This window comes from Podarcis tiliguerta (genome assembly GCF_965153285.1).
Source record: "Podarcis tiliguerta genome assembly, chromosome: 12".
Taxonomy (NCBI): Eukaryota; Metazoa; Chordata; class Lepidosauria; order Squamata; family Lacertidae; genus Podarcis; species Podarcis tiliguerta.
Window position 1 is genome coordinate 7,390,075 of NC_139545.1, and position 20,716 is coordinate 7,410,790.

A 20,716-nucleotide genomic window follows, 5' to 3' on the forward strand; every position below is an offset into this window, starting at 1 on the left:
TGCTTGCACCTGATCCCAAAGACCTGGAGGCTGGTTGTGGTTACTCAAGTGCTGGGAGACACTCTGCACAACCTCAGATGAACGTTGATCTTGGCGATCATTTCTGTACTCTAAGAGCATTGACAAAAAGGGGTCCAGAACTGAGCCGTGCCTCCTATCAAGCCCTCTAAGGTGGACTGAGCCCTTTAAACCTAAGACCACTTTGTCCCACTCTGTCTTTTTGATGGAGAGGGGGGAGCAAAATTGCTCAGAGCCACAGGTTCTTCCTCCCTCCTGCTTTCTGTTCCCTTATCAACCCCACTGTACAGTAGTTAGACTCCTAGGCTGAATTAAGCAGGCTGTTCTTTTGAAATTTTACGTCTGACTGAACTCCACTATGCAAATCTCTGCAAACCTTAACAAAGCAAGCTATCTTGCTGACTTAATTTTAGTTTGCAATCCGAGTGGCCTATTTATGAAGAACAATTTCACTTTCATGCCTTCTCCTATATCTAATGGCCAGCTGCTGATTGTGTTGTGCTTATTCTTTGCTGCTGTGGGTTGATGTTGATGTAAATAGCACAGGAGCTTCAGGCTAGATGGAGAGCTTAAAGGTTCTTGGTAGCATGCAAGAACTTTTGTCATGGTCTTTCTGCTGTCTTACATGCTGCATTCTACAGTTATTAAAAATGATGCCATCTGTGGGAGTCACTTCAACATCAGAACATGTGCTTTTTTTGGGGGGGGGAATTGTTGTAGCCGCATGGAATTGACAGTTTCTTACCCATGTAGGAATCTGAGGATTAATATTGTGTGTGTGATCTTGAACTGAACACTAAAGCAACAATCCTAGACACACTTACCTAAGAATAAACTCCATTGAAAACAGTAGGACTTACTTTTGAGTAGGGGTTACGCTGTAAATAGGGGTTATGCATCAAAGACTAGATGGTCCAGATAAATCATGCTCCTTCAAACATGATGTATTAGGATGACTAAAGTGACATGTTTATAATTGCATTATTTTGGTGTTTCTATTTTGGGGCTGTTGAGGTAGCCATGGGGCATGGCTTTCAGCACATTTAGACTCCACTGATTTCAAGGAGTTAAGCTTGTGTCTAATTCTCCTATTCAAACCAATGATATGTGCTGTCTGATGCCCTCTGTGTTTATTCAAAAAGTAAGCACCTTTAAACTAAGGTGGGACTTGCTCTCAAGAGTGTGCACATAAGACTGAAACCCAAACAGCACAATCCTGTGAAATTTGACTCAGATGCAAGGCCTGTTGTGTTCACAATGTGTCTTACCTCTCGAGTCTGTATGTGCATATGATTACAGTCCAAAGTGCTTAATTTTGGCTAGATCATGCCCATGGTTAAAGTTAAATTCTTATGTATATACAACCCACCCCAAGTATCTGCCTTTTACTTAACACCCTCGTTGAGTGTGGTTGGAATATGTCCTTGAACTGATAAGGACTCTTGCTTGCCTGGCTGCAGGATAGAGAGGTGTGTGTGTGTGGAATGAGCCTGCTGTGCAGAAGTAAAGTTTTCATTCCTTGCTCTACGCACTTTTTTGCCCCTGGCCCCTGCCCATGTGCTTGCCAAAAGGGAAGGCTGTCTAAAGAATTCCCCCCATATCTGCTCTAACTGGATGCCCACCTCAGTTAGGATCAAGTCTTTGCGTGGGCTACGCTGCCTTTATAGCATCAAGATCTTTGCCTGCCTGCCTGCCTCTTCTCATCCCTCTGAACTTTGCAGTCAGACAGCCCCGAGCAAGCTTGTCACATTCAAGTTGGAAGGAACTCTAGCGGATAAATTTAGCAGCTCGGAAGAGAATGCAAACACAAGTGGGACGTTTATGCTTCCAAAAAGAAAAGAATCACGAAAACTACGGGCCAGACTCACCCTTTGTCTAAAGTGTCCAAGATGGGTGTTTAATTCACAACAGCCTTGTGTGGCAAGCTTGACAGAGGCGGTGACTTTGCCAAAGGCCACCAGTGAGCTTTGTAGTTGGATAGTGGTATGAGCTTGGCTTCTTGCATCCAGGGCTTCCATGTTGCCAGTTTCTTTATAGCATCCCAGCTCAGCTGATTTCAGGGCCAGCAATGTTATTTGGCAGATTGATGCAAGTGCGTCAGGGAGCAGCCGTGACTGCTGTGTACAACACACAGTCTATCTTGTGTCCCAGTGTGGGGTGGTGGCAGTTGTGGAGAATCTTTTCCTGCCCTTTAAGCAGCACAATCTCTCGAGCAGCTCAGATTCATATGTGATGTTGAAGGACATCTGACAGCCATCTCGTCCCATCTCCTCAAATGAGGCAGACTTTTCCCCAAGCACACATTTTTGCTGGTAGATTAACTTTGGGTTTCCTTAACTTTTGATACCTGGGTTGAAACAGGAGGCATACTTCACTTTAATTCTCAAATATCTATCTCTCTTTCTATCTTCTCCACCTCCCAGAACAATAGACAAGCATTCAGACAATATATGTTCACAAATGGGAAAGAGCGTGGGGTGAGGGGATATGGGAGGCAATTTCAGCAGCTGTACTTTCTAGGATGTTATCTTCCCTCTCCTTGCTTACCTGTCTCTGTGGTGCTCTTTCCAGGCAACCCCCCCCCCCCAGTTGCTGAAGCGGAGTAGGGTTGGGTTTGGGGCATTTGTGTCTCAAGGCGAGGTACCTGCTAGGGTTCTAGGAAGCAAAGTGTGAGCGATGTGCTCTTGTTCCTATGTGTGTTGTGAGGTTGGTCTGTACTACTACTACTGCTACTACTACTGCTACTACTACTAATTGTACCCTGCCCATCTGACTGGTTGGCTCCCAGCATATACAAAAACATAACGAAACATTAAACATTAAAAACTTCCCTATACAAGGCTGCCTTCAGATGTATTCTAAAGGTTATATAGTTACTTATCTCCTTGACATCTGCTGGGCATTCCACAGGGCGGGCGCCACTACCCAGAAGGCTCTCTGCCTGGTTCCCTGTAACCTCACTTCTCACAGTAAGGGAACCACCAGAAGGCCCTCGGAGCTGAACCTCAGTGTCTGGGCTGAACGACATTGGTGGAGATGATCCTTCAGGCAGAAAGATCTGAGGCCGTTTAGGACTTTAAAGTTCAGCACCAACACTTCTGCCCAGAAATGTACTGGGAGCCACTGTAGGTCTCTCAAGACTGGTGTTATATGGTCCCAGCAACCACTCCCAGTTACCAGTCTGGCAGCCGCATTCTGGATTAGTTGTAGTTTCTGAGTCATCTTCAAAAGCCGCCCCACATAGAGTGCATTGCAGTAGTCCAAGCGGGACATAACTAGAGCATGCACCACTCTGGTGAGACAGTCCGCGGGCAGGTAGGGTCTCAGCCTACGTACCAGGTGGAGCTTTGTGTGAAAAGTGCTCTTTCTCCTTCTTTCCCATCTTCAACTCCCCCTTGTGAACTCTTTAAGTATGCATGACACAAAGCCAGAAAGCTTTGTCCCCAAGCTACATACTCTTTTACTTGAGTTATGGTCACCCTGTTTAGGAGGCGTGCTGTGATTGGGTGATGATTTGCATATCATCTTGGATTCGGTCTTAGTGATGTGGATGAGACAGTTCTCTTTGGAATCCATGGCTAAAATAAAGACATACAAATAATGACAATTTAAAAATGCAAAATACACATAGAAAAAAGAAACAATTTCTCTTTAACTTTCTAGCCTCTAACACCTCCTGATTCTACCTATGTAAAAGTATTTAATCATAGAAGTATTAATACTAAAACTTGTTTATGAAAACATTGTAACACACCTTCATAAGGGAATCTGGTTTTCCAATGCTTATGTCTCCTACGCTTAACTTATGATTGATGGATGTTTTAATTACCCATACAAAAATAAATTAAATCTGAAATCAGGCAGGCGCCTTAACTGCACTCTTTTTGGTGCCTGCTAAAAACATTTTTGTTTAGGCAAGTCCATCCAGAAATGTAGAATGTTTTTAGCCTAGCGTTGATTTTATTTTATTTTTTGAATGCTTCAGATAGTTCTTTTTAATCATTTTTGCTGATAATTTCATTTTTTATTTTTGTAAACCTTTAAGGTTTTTTTTATTAACAATCAAGTGACAAATAAATGTTGTGAAATAAATAAAATAAATATCATAACAAACCAAATCTTCTGGTACAAATTCCGAATATTTTATGCTTTACATGCCTTCAGTTTTATTTTGGCAATTGTTCATGGGCAGCAAACTTGTGAAAGTTTTTAGGGAGGGCTGACTGGCAATTCCCCCCCTCTTTTTCCTGTTTTCAAACTTTTTTTCAAGCTTATTTTTACCATCTATCTCCTGCTAGCCTAGCCCCACATCCCCCTTGAAATAACTCTGTGTCATGCAAGAGCACTGCCCCAAAGGAAGGGATGGGGCGGAATTTTGATTTGGTTCACACTTAAAGGCAAACCTACCAAATTTATACTTGAGGGCTGCCATACGTCTGGAGTTTTCTTGACATTACCAGGATTTCAAAGGCAGAACTGACGTTTGCGACGTCTTTTCCTGGATCAATTTAGGGGGTCTTTCTAAAAAAAAAAGTTCAACAATTTTCAGGTGCCCTAGTTTTTACTTATTGAAATACAGCAACCCTATCATACTTTCCACAACAATATGTGGACTGAGACACAACAATCTTTGGAAATTAAGCACATCTCTAAACTTTGCAAGTACAAAAATGCATATATTAGAGTCATGAAAATAAGTGCTGGTGGACTAACTTAAAAAAAAAAATCACAAACGGAGAACTGAACTAAACTGAATATTAGAAAAATAAGAAGCAGAAATTGACAGATTTGGCCATTGCTATCCAGGGACATGGTGGAGGAGAAATGATAACTATCAAAATGAACTCTACGGAAACTATGACTTTGTGTGGCAGCATTGTTAAAGAAAGAAAAGCAGGGGAGAGGAGATTGCAATTTTGGGAATTCCTTATAAAATATTTCCAAACTTTTGCCTCCACTCCAAGGTTTGCCCCCAAATTTTGAGCTGGAAGCTAGTCAAGTTGATCTTTCCACTCAGCCCCTCAACCCCATCAAATCAAACAGCACCACTACAGTGGTGCCTCGCAAGACGAAAAGAATCCGTTCCGTGAGTCTCTTCGTCTAGCGGTTTTTTCGTCTTGCGAAGCAAGCCCATTAGCGGATTAGCGGATTAGCGCTATTAGCGGTTTAGCGGCTATTAGCGGCTATTAAAGGCTTAAGGGATTAGCGGATTAGCTGCTAAAAGGCTATTAGCAGCTTAGGGCCTTAGAAAAAGGGGGTGGGGAGCGGAAACCCCCCCCCAGGAATCACAAGACATTTTCGTCTTGCGAAGCAAGCCCATAGAGAAATTCGTCCTGCGAAGCACCTCCAAAACGGAAAACCCTTTCGTCTAGCGGGTTTTCCATTTTGTGAGGCATTCGTCTTGTGAGGCACCACTGTACCAGGAAGCAGAACAACAAAGACCCTTGGCAAAGATCCAGCTCTGAGGGTCTTCTAGCAGTTCCCTCTGTGTGGGAAGTGAGGTTACAGGGAGCCATGCAGAGGGCCTTCTCGGTAGTGGTGCCTGCCCTGTGGAACACCCTCCCAGCAGATGTCAAGGAAGTAAACATCTGTCAGCCCTGTACCGGGAGGTTTTTAATGTCTGAGTTTTTAATGTTTGAGTATTTTGTTGGAAGCCACCCAGAGTGGCTGGGGAAACCCAGTCAGATGAGCGGCATGAAAATAATAAAACCACCACCATCATCTTTAGTATTAATACTGGTAGAGGACCATTGGACCAGTGTACATGCAGGTCCCACTATCCAAACTTGCTTGTTACACAAGAATTCACTTATCCAAACATGAGGAATTAGTACCCAAACCTTGCTGTATACAGATTCAGATATCCAAACAGCCAGACCTGTGTGTAGCACTGTAAACAAATAAGCAGCTTTAAGAAAGCTTTATTTTTTTGTTTTGCTGGTCCGCAACATCCATTTTGCCAGAAAACATGGTGGGGAGCAGGGAGGGAGGAAGGAAGGGAGAGAGATCGGACAAATAAGAGAGCAGTTTTTCCGTCCTTGTTTGCCTTTTGCAAAGTTTCAAAGGTTTTTCCTGGGTTGTGGTTTTTTTCCATTTTGGGGTCAAAATCCCATGGTCAGGAATGAATGAGAAATTTCCCCATAGGAATCAATGTAAATCGTTGACTCATTATATAAACACTTGCCTAACAAACAACGCATTGGGCTCAGATAATAAGACCTGTGTGTAGTATAATGCGCCTTCTATTATGCACCAGACTCTGTGGTCCACATGGTGTCTTCCTCCCATTTCTTTAGGAACGGACTATTTTAGAGCACAAAGCTTAGAGACTCACTCTGAGGTCAGAGTCACATGTAGAAGCTCTGCCAATCTAGCCCATGTGTAGGAGGTGAGGGCTGGAGGTCAGCCACTCACCCACAGATGGTGTGCCATCTTTAGGCATCCCAAATGTTTTTAAAATGTTAGGCAAGGTGTATTTTCTTGGAGTGTGTGTGTGTGTGTGTGTCAGTCATTCAGAGCATTTGTTTGTTGCTGTGGAATATGAAGGTGATCTTTGAGGATCATCCTCACCAAAACAATGGAGAGCATTAGGCAAGTCTCATGAAAGACATTTAAATATATCCTCTTATCTATCTAATTGTCAATATGTTGTTAAAGTAAGTGAGCGATGCCATCCCTCTGAAAACTGTGAAGAGGTGTAGGCAGGTGGCTGAGTCCTGCAGATCTAATTTCACAGTAAATTCATATAGCAAGCGCACATGATCAATTGCTAGGAGCGAAACATAATAGAAGAGGGTTCTATGAGATTGTAGCTACTCCCGGCCTAGCTTGGCACCCATTCTCTGTAGGCTTCTCTTTCTCAGCTGCTTGCTTCCAAATGACAGGCCTCTTGTGGTGATCCCATCTGTCTTCGCAATGCCCATGGAGCTCTTGATTTTCACAGGGTGAACTCCACCACCTGCCTGCACACCAATGTACAGCTGCCCTATTTTCAATTGCAGTGCTACTGTTTAGAGATGTTGCTAAAGAGCTGAGAGCCTCCGTTGCTCTGTGCAGCTTTTGTAATGTCGGAACGTACTCAACGTTTGTGGCCTGCTGACTGAGAAGTGTTGCAGCGCAAATGGAAAGTGGCAATAGAAAGTGAACTCACTTGGGACCATGTCCACTTTCAGCATCAGTACGGAGTGGTGCTTGTGGCAGTGAATCACTCTACTGCAATTGGTGTGATGGTTTAGAAAGTGCCAGGTGCTCTGGAAATAAAATAAGTAAATGTTTATGAACTAATACGCAGCACCTGAATGGCAGAGATGACAGGGAAATTAAGCAATAAGTGGTTGCTCATTTCTAACTAATGTGCCTAGCCAGTGTGGTGTAGTGGTTAAGAGAGGTAGACTCGTAATCTGGGGAACCGGGTTCGCATCTCCGCTCCTCCACATGCAGCTGCTGGGTGACCTTGGGCTAGTCACACTTCTCTGAAGTCTCTCAGCCCCACTCACCTCACAGAGTGTTTCTTGTGGGGGAGGAAGGTAAAGGAGAATGTTAGCCACTTTGAGACTCCTTCAGGTAGTGATAAACCGGGATATCAAATCCAAACTCTTCTTCCCTTCTTCTTCTAGCTGGTCAATTAGTTGGTTGCAAGCTTCTTTTTAAAGGCAATTCAGGTTGTTTTGATGAGTTACATGTTAAAATTTTCACAGTTTTATATCTGTGTTGATATAAGATTATTTTCCCAAAGATCCAAAATGTAGTTACTTTGGAAGGCAAAGTAGAATTGCAGGTGGAATATTAGTTTGCTTGCAATGGGGAAGCACCATGACATCAAATCCAGGTGTGGCAGCAGAAGCTCTGGACAAGGCTTTGGGATTGGTAAGGGTTGGATAAGGCCCATCAGACTCACTACAATGTTGTTGGTTAGCAGTAAGGTGGAAGAGGATATTGGGATCCAGCATGTTGGATTTTCCTCTGCTACAAACAAGGTCATTTCACCTGCAGCTGTTGACGGCATACAGAAAGGTCATCTCCACTCAAGTCAGTACTTGGCAATGGGTGGCTTTCACATGGCCAGCTCAGCCCATGGCAGCATCAGTGAAAATCCACAGCAGCTCACGCTTTGCCCTTTTCAATTTGATGTTGTTGGAGCATTGCTGATCCTTAAGGAAGATTGCTTTATTTGCATTTGATTGACTGGAATGGTCCCTGTGATGTGGTGGGCATCAGGAATGTTGGTAGCTGTGCCTGACATCCCATAAGGTGGGAATCTGTTGGTGAAAAACATCTTAATCTCTCCAGGTGAGAGGAGGGGATAGAATGTGTGTGTTGCCCTAGGTGAGAGATGGGGTAGAAACTGATGTGCTTCCTCCTGTTTTTCTCCAGTTATTGGCTTGTTCTTATTCAGTGGACTTACCATTCGGTATATGATTATGGGCTGTTGAATGCTTGAGTGTTTTACTGAAGTGAATGGAGTGCTGTGATGGGTGCAAGGAGATTGTGACTGTTGAGAAATTGGGTATGGTGGCAGGGTTCCTTGATTGTATTATTGTGTATTAAGGAGTGTGCTTTTTGGTAAGACGTATGAGGTTTCCTCCCGTTATATAGTGTAATTATGTTGCATTTTGATGCTATCTTGTGATATGTTGTATACAGTTTGCTTTTGTAGTTTTTTATTTATATTGCTTTGAAATTGCTCAGTTATACTACTTAAATTGTGAGTATTATCACCTTCATCACTATTAGCAGTAGTAGTGAATGTGGCATTTGTATCATATTTGTTTTGAAATAACTGATTTTTGTTGAGATAAGTAACCTCCTTCAAGATTTCTGTTGAAACAAAGTGGTATGTAAGTTAAAGAAATTTTAAAATGCCCTTCGATGTATTGGGTTCATATCTTGGTGCTTTTAGATCTGACTATAGCCATTAACACCCAAATGTCCTGCTTAATTGCCATGTAAGTAGCTCCAAGTCGTTCACCAGCTGTGGTCTTTTCTAGAAGGAGCAGATTAGGCCAGAGTTATCCAGCCCTGATGAAACCCAGGTAGACTACTGCAATGCTTTAGATGTGGGGCATTCCAAACAGCAAGACTATTACGTTGCCTACTATCTTGCCAGTTTTAAAAAGAACACCAGTGACACAATTCAAGGTGCAGGTACTGACCCATAATGCTCTAAACAGCCAAGGACTAAATAGTACATGGCCCCTTATGAACCAATGGGATCCTGGCTTTGCAAAGGGATATCCGACACTTCCTATTTCCAATCAAACATAGCAATTTTGATGAGACCAGAGACAGGCAAATAAGGACCAAACTAGGCAGGACAAAGGCAGACCCCTTTTGTGTAGAGCTGGATCTGCCCCCAAATCAAGAGGTGTGTGTGTGTGTTAATTCCCTCACCTGTCACCCCCCAGGACTTTTCTATTTGGCTTAGCCCTGCTGTCAAAGGTGAGCTCAGCTGGGACAAAAGCACTGGCGAATGGAGAAGTAAGTGGCAGGCATGAAGATGATCCACTGCCTTCTCTTCACTACTCTAGTTTGCTATTAAAAATAAGACTTCCACGCCCCTACTTCATATGTGATTGGCCAGACTCGGGTTTAAACCAACAGCTCCGCTTCCATCGCATTTGTCTCGGCCTTCAGATCTGTCCCATAGAAATATGTGAGTAGAGCATCTAGGGTGGACAAAAAAAGAGGACACAGATGTACGTACATTAAACTTCCACATGCCAATTTAAACATATAGGTGCACATTTAGATATAATGGTGATAATTTAAATAAAATTTATATCCATTTCATCATAACAGGGAAGACGGTGACCCAGCAATTGATGGGCAATTTCAACTGCTTCTCTACTTTATGATTCCTTTGTTTTTAAACAGGGCTTGGACCAGACAGCCCATCAGACTGTCTTCTGTTAATGAGGCCACATGGACACCTTAAGGGCATCTTCCTTTATCAGTGTCAGGATGTGACCACCCAACTGGAGGCTTTTAAATGGGAAGCGGAAATGAGGGTTGTGGCCTACTCTATTCATTTATTAGCCTCTGTGGCTACTGCCCCCCAAGAGTGGCAAAAGCACATTTCCCATTCTTTTGTTAATATTATTATTTGATATACTGCTTATGTGCCGTAACTAAAATGCTGAATAAAAGGGATAATTCTTTACAGTTTGTTTGTTTGTTTTGCATACAGGGAAGAACTGCTTAAGCAGAATGATCAAGTTCCTGTTTCTAGCCTTTTTTCAGAGTGTGTCTCCATAGCACAGCCGCCTTATTATGTTATGTTTAGAGTAAACTACAATAGAATCAGGATGTTGAAAATCATTATTTTGAAGACAGCATAGCAACCCTAGCTCTTGAATCCCTAGATTATCCAAAGATTATCCAAGAGGAAAACAAAGTCCATTGTTCATGAGTTTGTATTTTAGCCGAACCTTTGTTTCTCAAAGCAGTAGGTTTTACATGGCTTCCTCCACATGAAAATCTAATTATTTGGAGAAATTAAAAAAGCGGGGGAAGTGGCTGAGTTTCTAAGAAAGGCATCTGTTTCTGAGAATAGCAAAAATAGGAAAACAGGAGAGGGAAATTTAATGGATAATCGTTTTATGAAAAGTGCTGTTGCCCAGCTGCAGTGTAGATATCCTTGTTTAGGGGGGAAATTCTTTTTGTTCTTGAAGTCCTGTGTATGATATCTAACACTGTTTCCCTTTCTTTTTAAAAGTATTCTAAAGCATTTACAAACAGTACTAGGTTTTGGAACTCGGTAAAGACAAATACAAAGAATGTTGTGCTCAGCATATCTCTCCCCTTCCCTGGTATCAAATAAATCTGTATCTAGTGCTATTAACCAACTGGATAGTAATCCTTGATTTTCCCCCCGTTGATTGGTTCCCCACACCTACTGACTCACTGGTAGGAATGAATTCTCATAATTCATTGGGGCAGTCATGGCAGTTAAAAACTTACTTAAGCTTGTAGTGTACAGAAGCCCCTACAGAGTGTTTCATATACATTTACCTCAGTAACTTTTACAAGAGCCCTGTAAACTGTGTCTGTGTTATAAAACTCCTAATGTAAAGTGGTGGTGGTGATGAAATGTGAGAGAGACAAAATTATTTTTCCTTAGGACAGTGGCCACCAAGCAGAATTTGAACCAGGGACTTCCAAGTTCACCCTCCCAGCCACGCACAACATTACACCAGCTGTCTATCTGACATACGCTATAATTTTTAGGAGCTGAGCATTGTCTCAAAATATTAGGGGAAAATTTCCGCGGATGTTACGGAGAAATTAGTATGACTAGGAAACACAGTGTTTGGAATTTATTTAAGTCTATAAGATTAACTTTTTTCCTGCTTTCTAAAAAACCACTAATGAGGATATTTAATTTTTTCAAAGCATCTCGTTTAGCTAGTGAATGAGCTTTCATGCAATGATTCTTCTGTGAGCTTCAGACTTTCAACTGGAAATAAGCCCTTGTTATTTCAGTAGCTGTAGTCCTGTGGCTTGGCTGTTTCATGATGAAAGAAAACTTGTAGCAATTACTAGGCAGTTGTGCTTAATGAGATCTCTTCTGGATTTCAAACAGGCAGCAAGAGCAGTATACTAGAACAAAACAATTACAGTCACTCGGAGCATTCTGAGACATCACATCTTCATTTTGTTGTCTTAGCAGCTATAATTCCACTGAAATCCCCACTGGGGAAGGGAGGGACTGTGTTCTTTATTTAAATCGAGATTCAGGGCATTTGGGCTTTTGCCATCTCTCATTCTTCCTTTAAGGTGGTTCTTCCCTGACAAGTTGCCATTGGGATAGTAAAGAAATATGCAGTTGTTTTGTTTAAGGCTTTAGTTCAGTGGTAGAGCTCATCCCTGCTTCTTGGGAGGAAAGCAATGGCAAACCTAGACAGCATTTTAAAAAGTAGAGACATCACCTTGCCAACAAAGGTCCTTATAGTAAAAGCTATGGTTTTCCCAGTAGTGATGTATGGAAGTGAGAGCTGGACCATAAAGAAGGCTGATCGCCGAAGAATTGACGCTTTTGAATTATGGTGCTGGAGGAGACTCTTGAGAGTCCCATGGACTGCAAGAAGATCAAACGCATCCATTCTTAAGGAAATCAGCCCTGAGTGCTCACTGGAAGGACAGATCCTGAAGCTGAGGCTCCAATACTTTGGCCACCTCATGAGAAGAGAAGACTCACTGGAAAAGACCCTGATGTTGGGAAAGATGGAGGGCACAAGGAGAAGGGGACGACAGAGGACGAGATGGTTAGACAGTGTTCTCGAAGCTACAAACATGAATCTGACCAAACTGCGGGTGGCAGTGGAAGACAGGAGTGCCTGGCGTGCTCTGGTCCATGGGGTCACGGAGAGTCGGACACGACTGAACGACTAAACAACAGAGCTCATCCCATCATCTCCTGGTAGACCTAAAAGACTTCAGTCTGAATCCCTGGGAAGCCACTGCCACGCAAGAAATACTGGAACTAGATGGACCAACAGTCTGACATGGTGTGCTCAATCTGAGGGACCAAACAACTAATCAAAGTGAATAGTTCTGTTTAGTTTCATTCTAGTAGTTTGTTCATCAAACAGATATTAAGGCTCGTTGTCTAAAACAGGGTAGCCAACATGGTGCCATCCAGATGTTTTGGATGACAATTCTCATCACCCCTGAACCCTGGCTATATTAGCTTGGTGTAGCCAAAAACAACATGTGAGTGTCTGGAGGCGGTTGGAGGATGGATGGTGGCTAACAGATTGAGGTTGAATCCTGACAAGGCAGAAGTATTGTTTTTGGGGGACAGGAGGGGGGCAGGTGTGGAGGACTCCCTGGTCCTGAATGGGGTAACTGTTCCCCTGAAGGACCAGGTGCGCAGCCTGGGAGTCATTCTGGACTCACAGCTGTCCACGGAGGCACAGGTCAATTCTGTGTCCAGGGCAGCTGTTTATCAGCTCCATCTGGTACGCAGGCTGAGACCCTACCTGCCCACAGACTGTCTTGCCAGAGTGGTGCATGCTCTAGTTATCTCTCGCTTGGACCACTGCAATGCACTCTATGTGGGGCTACCTTTGAAGGTGACCCGGAAACTACAACTAATCCAGAATGTGGCAGCTAGACTGGTGACTGGGAGCAGCCGCCGAGACCATATAACACCAGTCTTGAAAGACCTACACTGGCTCCCAGTATGTTTCCGAGCACAATTCAAAGTGTTGGTGGTGACCTTTAAAGCCCTAAATGGCCTCTGTCAGGTCTACCTGAAGGAGCATCTCCACCTCCATCGTTCTGCCCGGACACTGAGGTCCAGCGTCGAGGGCCTTCTGGCAGTTCCCTTGCTACGAGAAGCCAAGTTACAGGGAATCAGGCAGAGGGCCTTCTCGGTAGTGGCACCCGCCCTGTGGAATGCCCTCCCACCAGATGTCAAAGAGAAAAACAACTACCAAACTTTTAGAAGACATCTGAAGGCAGCCCTGTTTAGGGAAGCTTTTAATGTTTAATAGGTTATTGTATCTTAGTGTTCTGTTGGAAGCTGCCCAGAGTGGCTGGGGAAACCCAGCCAGATGGGCTGGGTATAAATTATTATTATTATTATTATTATTATTATTATTATTATTATTATTATCAGGCAGGCACCACTTTAGTCTAAAATCTCCCTGGTGTAAAGGTCATACACAGAGTACAGTATGCTAGAGCACAGAAATAACTTCCGTTGTTATTTCTGCCTCTTTTATGTATCTCTGGTGTGGAGTAATATTATGGCTTCTCTGGAAGCAGGATTAATGGTGGTCTGAGGAGGGAGGCATGGGTTCCTACAATGTAGTCCTGGTTTTCTGAGAAAAGGAAGAAATCTGAAGTCTTTCATATACAGGCATAATGAGAGCCCCACCATTAGGCAGAGTGAGGTTGCTGCCTCAGGCGGTGGATGTTGGGGGATGGGGAAGCAGTAGCCACTCCCACCCCCTGGCCAGCTATTCTGCTGCTCTCATGTATGGTGGAGGATTGAAATAAAGTGAAGGGTCAGTCCATTTGGATTCTGTACATAAAATGGGAGGAGGCACTACTTTGCCATTTGCCTCAAGCAGAAAAATGTCTTAAGCCAGCCTTGGTGCTTCATTGCCACTGCTGCAATATTCTTCAAGTGTTAAGCATAAAGGTAGAGGTTAAGGGACCCCTGACCATTAGGTCCAGTCATAGCCGACTCTGGGGTTGCGATGCTCATCTTGCTTTATTGGCCGAGGGAGCCGGCGTACAGCTTCTGGGTCATGTGGCCAGCATGACTAAGCCGCTTCTGGCGAACCAGAGCAGCGCACAGAAACGCCGTTTACCTTCCTGCTGGAGAGGTACCTATTTATCTACTTGCACTTTGATGTGCTTTTGAACTGCTAGGTTGGCAGGAGCTGGGACCGAGCAATGGGAGCTCACCCCATGGCGGGGATTCGAACCACTGACCTTCTAATCGGCAAGTCCTAGGCTCCGTGGTTTAACCCACAGCGCCACCCGCGTCCCTATGTTAAGCATACCAGGCAGCACATTCTCCACTTCACTGAGGCTTGCCTTTGCCTAAACAATACCCATTAAGAACTGACTAGAAGTATGTTCACCACTCTCCTTAAACTCACAGTTAGGAGGCGACAGCTTCCCCAGCAGAGGAGCAAGAGCTGGGAAGAACAGCTACAACTGTCTTCACTGAAATTGCAGGATGCAAGATTTGCCATTTGCGATGGGTTCCATTTAGGGAAAGGCTGCTCCACTGAGGCCAGAATTTTGGACACACTGATGAATTTTAGGACAGTGGGGATCTCATAGGGGATATTAACTTTCCCAAATGGATCTCTTGGGACAGGCAAGAAAGATAGGTAGACCACTCCCATCTGGTATGCCTTTATTCTGCCACTTTGTTTAGCTTTATTGTGTGGAATTGACTTGGATAGTGTTGCCTTATGACAGAGGATGGCACCCAGTCTTCCTGCCTCCAGATCCTTCCTGATTTCATGATCTGCAGCCAGCATGGCCATTGATCAAGGACAGTGGTGTAGCGTGGGTCGTCAGCACCCGGGGCAAGGCAAGTAATTTGCGCCCCCTAACCCATGGATTTGCATCCCCTAACCCTAACCCCCAGATGTTGCGCCCGGTGCGGCCGGCCCCCCCTGCACCCCCACGCTACGCCAGTGATCAAGGATGATGAGAGGAGTTGTGTCACAACATCTGGAGGGCCATAGTTTCTGCCTTCCTGTCTTATAGTCTGAGTTTTGTAAAACACATTTTGCTTTCTTGAACTCGTTTAGATCCACCGCACAGCACAGATGCATGTCTAGGAGTTCATTAGATTACCATTTCTGCTAACTATGGCGGAAGACATTTCACAGCTGCCACCAGAACATGGTGCTGTGGTTCCATAGCCAATCCATTCGGTACTCTTAAATCTCACTAAAGGTAGTCTTGTAATGCTTCTCAGCTTTCTTCTCTCCCCTCCATTCAGATAAATGCCATTAATATGCCTCTACAATTGCTTCTCAGATTTATCATCCTTATTCCCAAGTCTGCTGCTAATATAGGAGGTTTAATTGTTCTTGAAGGAGGGTGTGCATAAGCATTGAAAATGCCAATTACAACGCCCCCGATAACAGAGATCAGCCTTCTCTGGGAAGATGTGCTTGTTTAACTGACAAAGTTGTCAGAGTAAATGTTATTTCTCTGGAGATTCTGTTTATTCTCCAGCACCTATATTCTACACAGATTCTCTCTGTTAATTAAAATCATTCATGCCATTTTATTGGGTTCCCTTCCCTGCCATAATTTCTTCTTGTCATTTTGGTGCATGTTGCCCTTTTGAACGCTACATCGTCGTTTAGTTCTAGTCTTTTAGTTTATCAGGCATTTGCTTACTTTACATGCCTAATTATCTCTAACTGTCTCCACACCGATATTTAAATGAAACCTTAGGGAGATATTCCCATCCGGCAGTGTATGTTTTTGTTATGCTTAGTCACTCGTGCTTGAGGTCTGTTTTGTATATAGCCTTTTCTTCCTTTCTTCCTTTCAAAAAAACCCATTCTTTTACAAAATTAAGTTCCCTGTCAACATTTCAGTGAAAGGAGGCGTATGCCTTAAGGCCCACGTTCTGTAATTATTTTATTTTTCTGTAGGAGGATTTGTTCATGGTATTATTATTATCATCATCATCATCATCATCATCATCATCTTTCAGGGCTAGCAAGCAGCTTTGCCAGAAGTGAGGGACAGCCGGGGTTTGTGCAATTTCCAAGGCAGGAAAGTTTATGAGCAAGAGTGTAAAAATCAAGCATTAGAAGCAACAGAGTTTCCGTACTCCATGTTCAGAAGCTAAAGCATGGAATATCAGGTGTAATGTTCATGATGAATCTGGAAAGACAAATGACCCAATTCATACCTTATGGCTGCCTAGTATGAGGTCCCAAAACATGTAGGCATTGAATTTATAGGTGAGCAACCTGCCCACCGAATTCTACACCAGCTGAAGTTTCTGAATCGTCTTCAGAGGCATCCCTACATATGCCACATTGGGGGTAATTATAATGGGAGTACAGGGTGGTGCTGTGGGTTAAACCACAGAGCCTAGGAGTTGCCGATCAAAAGGTCGGTGGTTCGAATCTCCGCGACGGGTGAGCTCCCATTGCTCAGTCCCTGCTCCTGCCAACCTAGCAGTTCGAAAGCATGTCAAAGTGCAAGTAGATAAATAGGTACCACTCCGGCGGGAAGGTAAATAGTGTTTCTGTGTGCTGCTCTGGTTTGCCAGAAGCAGCTTAGTCATGCTGGACACATGACCCGGAAGCTGTACGCAGGCTCCCTTGGCCGATAAAGCGAGATGAGCGCCGCAACCCCAGAGTTGGTCACGACTGGACCTAATGGTCAGGGGTCCCTTTACCTCTACCATAATGGGGGTAATTAAAATGGCTGAGACCTCACCCATCATGGTGTCTGTGGTGGGGGAAGAATAAGGCCAGCAACAAGGGTGAGCCATGCTGGTCTTCTGAGCCCCACCCTTCACTACATTGATGTTGACTTGGTTCTTATTGTTATAGCATGGGAGAAACTAGAAGGAAAGCAGTTGTTCTTTGTAATGGTTCTAGGGGTTGCTCGTGCGTAAGTTGCCGCCACTCCTGGCTAGGTTACCTGGTTGAACCCTTTCTGTCTGGACAGCCTCAAGTTTCGTGGCTGCCTCAGTCGCTGGCAGAATCCGTCAGTGGGCGTTTCTTGAACCTTTTCCAGCATAAAAGCTGTTTGACCCCCAGTCTCCTCCTACTCTCCCTGCGCGGAAGTCTTCTGCGCAGGGTGGGTGTGGGCAACGGAGCACTCGTACCCTCTCCGCTGGTCTCTGGCGAGGAGTCCTGGAGCCACCTCTCCGATTCCCCCATCTGCCCCCCTTCTCCACTGGTGTTACGCTGATTTCCTTCCCCAGTGGATGGGCTGCCTCTCTCCCTACTGGGACCCTCTCCGGCATCCCACTGGAGCCTTCTCTCCACCTCCAGCTCCGATGGCAATTCTCTGACATTCTTGGCTTAGGTGGTCTTTAAACGTGGCAAATAAAACTCAAACCAAATGGGGGTACAAATATATTCGTGACTATTTTCATTTAAGAACAAGAATCACTTTTCATGAGCACATACCATTTTGTGGAAAAGTCAACCCCACATGGATTTCTAAACCCTCAAGCCTGCCATACACACCCTTCAGGGACTGAATGTTGGGAGTAGCTTTTGGCATGCCCTCACTGACTGGCATTTAGGGTAGTTTGTTATGGCCTGACTTCCAGAGGCCTCCAAAGCATGCCCATGGCTTGCCACAAGCTGCAAACAGCTGGAAGTGAGTGATACGAAACATTTACCTGTGGTTGGGACCTAGAATCATAGAGTTGGAAGAGACCACAAGGGCCATCGAGTCCAACCCCCTGCCAAGCAGGAAACACCATCAGAGCACTCCTGACATATGGTTGTCAAGCCTCTGCTTAAAGACCTCCAAAGAAGGAGACTCCACCACACTCCTTGGCAGCAAATTCCACTGTCGAACAGCTCTTACTGTCAGGAAGTTCTTCCTAATGTTTAGGTGGAATCTTCTTTCTTGTAGTTTGGATCCATTGCTCCGTGTCCGCTTCTCTGGAGCAGCAGAAAACAACCTTTCTCCCTCCTCTATGTGACATCCTTTTATATATTTGAACATGGCTATCATATCACCCCTTAACCTCCTCTTCTCCAGGCTAAACATGCCCAGCTCCCTTAGCCGTTCCTCATAAGGCCTCATAAGCCGTTCCACCTGGCATGGTTACAATCATAGGTCCCACAATCCTTTTCCCCCTTATTTTTAAAGCAGCAACTTCATATATTTTAAAGAACATCCTACTAGATGCCATTCCAGATGGTACTTGTCAATGTGTGGCTTTCATCACAAAACATTTCTTCATAATTTGCAGTCAACACACTGCAATTATGAAGCCAATGTAAAGGAAACAGTATGGACAGGCGTCTGTGAATAGAATGCTACCTCGCCATTCACGAGCAACGAGTGAGCAATACAAGCAGGCACTCCAGATGGTTCAAATTTTAGGGTGAAGGAAAGTACATACTTCTCATGCATATGGAAGGTCCAGCATCTCCGGTTAAATGGTCGGGTAGCCGGAAATGGGAAAGACCTCTTGGAGAGATGTTGCCAGTCAGAGTAGACAATAAATAGTCTGACCTGGAATAAAGCAACTCTGTGTCCACACATACAATTTTAAAGGCTCTTCCTATGTTTCTGATTGCTGCTCTGTTCTGAAGTGTGAGTTCACTCGGCCTGTACTGGACAGAAATGTACACGGTTAATTTCCTGAGGTACTATAGAAATGTGGTAGGTACAGTGGTGCCCCACAAGACGAATGCCTTGCAAGACGGAAAACCCACTAGACGAAAGGGTTTTCCGTTTTGGAGGTGCTTTGCAAAACAAATTTGCTATGGGCTTGCTTCGCAAGACGAAAATGTCTTGTGATTCCTGGGGTTTTTTTTTCGCTCCTCACCGCCTTTTTCTAAGGCACTAAGCTGCTAATAGCCTTTTAGCAGCTAATCCGCTAATCCCTTAAGCCTTTAATAGCCGCTAATAGCCGCTAAACCGCTAATAGCGCTAATCCGCTAATCCGCTAATGGGCTTGCTTCGCAAGACGAAAAAACCGCTAGACGAAGAGACTCACGGAACGGATTCTTTTCGTCTTGCGAGGCACCACTGTACCTTTGTTGCCAGGTATCTCATGTTCAAATCATCTTCATATGGTGAACCACTGTCTGCTCAGGCTGGTACTGGCTTTCTGGGCTCTTTCCCATCCCCCCTAGCAAAGGCCTTTCAACTAGAGATGCCGGGAACCTTTCGCATGCAAAATTTCTAGACATGCTCTGGTTGATTAGGGCTAGGAGCAACTCATACAAAGTAAGGCTTTACTTATTTATTTGCCTGCCTGCCTACTTTTATAACCTTTTTTTTGTGTTGGTTTGCACAAGGAAGTTAATACAAATCACAGAGCACTTGTTCAAAAATAATACAAGATGATGATGATGATGATGATAAAGCTAAAAATCTCACAGTGATCTGCTGGGAAATGAAGAGTCATTTCCCCTCTGCAGGTGGCTGTTGATGCTTTCTGGAAGCCCAGGAACGTAGTTTGGGTCCTCTTCATTTTGATTTTCAATGTGGGTAGCATCCTTTTGATTGCAGGTGATTGATACCTGTGGTGCCACCAGCAGTGATAAGTGGAGGGCTGGCCGTGATTTGCCTAAACGAGCAACCGGTTGGAGGCTGCTCTGGGTCCTGAGCCAGTCACATCCAGCCCATTGCTACAAAGGTGAGGGCCAACTCACTCATGAGGCAAGTGGAGGCGACCGCCTTGGATGGCAGAATCCACAGGGACAGCAGATCCGGCCTCCAAGGAATGCGTCACCTACTGTTGCTGCAGCAGTGGCAACAACAGGTCTGGCCTGCTCCTTGGAGGCAAGATCTATCACCTCATCGGAAGTCATATAATCATAGAGTCTTACGAGTTGGAAGGGACCCAAGGGTCTTCAAGTCCAACAACCCATGCCATCTCTACAGCAGCCTCTTGGTGAATGGGAGGCACTGCTGGTCTCCTTCCACCTTTGTTCTTGATGTAAATCTTCGCTCACCCCTTCTTCCTTGGCCTGCTGATGAGATGAAACTCTAGATACCTGAATTGGAGATACATTCGCAACTCACTTTTGGGGAGGGTGAAGTTGTTGTATACTCTGTGCTTGCTGTGCTTTTTCACTTCTCCAGTTGTGTTCATTACAGGGAACCTCAGGACTGAGGTCGAAATGCAGCCTCCTGGGTCTCTGTGTAGTGGTTGGGACTCCCCCCAGGTCACACAATCCTCTCCAGTCTTGCTTCACTCCCATCTTGGATGTTGTTGCCTGGCTGGCATGCATTTTTGAACTCTTTACCGCCTGAGTAGAGGTTGGAAATGCTGAAGTAAAGGGTAGCAAAAATGCAGCTAAGAAGCTCAAATCATATATATGACTGCCTCCCTTCTTTGGAATCAATATCCAGACTTTAACATTCATCCCCCCCACATAATAATATTTATTATTTTCCATACATAAATATAACAGAAAAATCCAACAATAATAACGAAAAAAGAATGAAACGGAAAAAAGAAAAAAACCCCATAAAACATAAAATACAGCAA

General features: G+C 44.3%; 1 protein-coding gene across 4 annotated transcripts in view; it reads left to right on the forward strand.

The window, feature by feature from the left end:
* PDE1C (phosphodiesterase 1C) overlaps window positions 1–20,716 on the forward strand; it is a 312,257-nt gene that overhangs the window by 69,277 nt on the left and 222,264 nt on the right. The window lies entirely within an intron of this gene.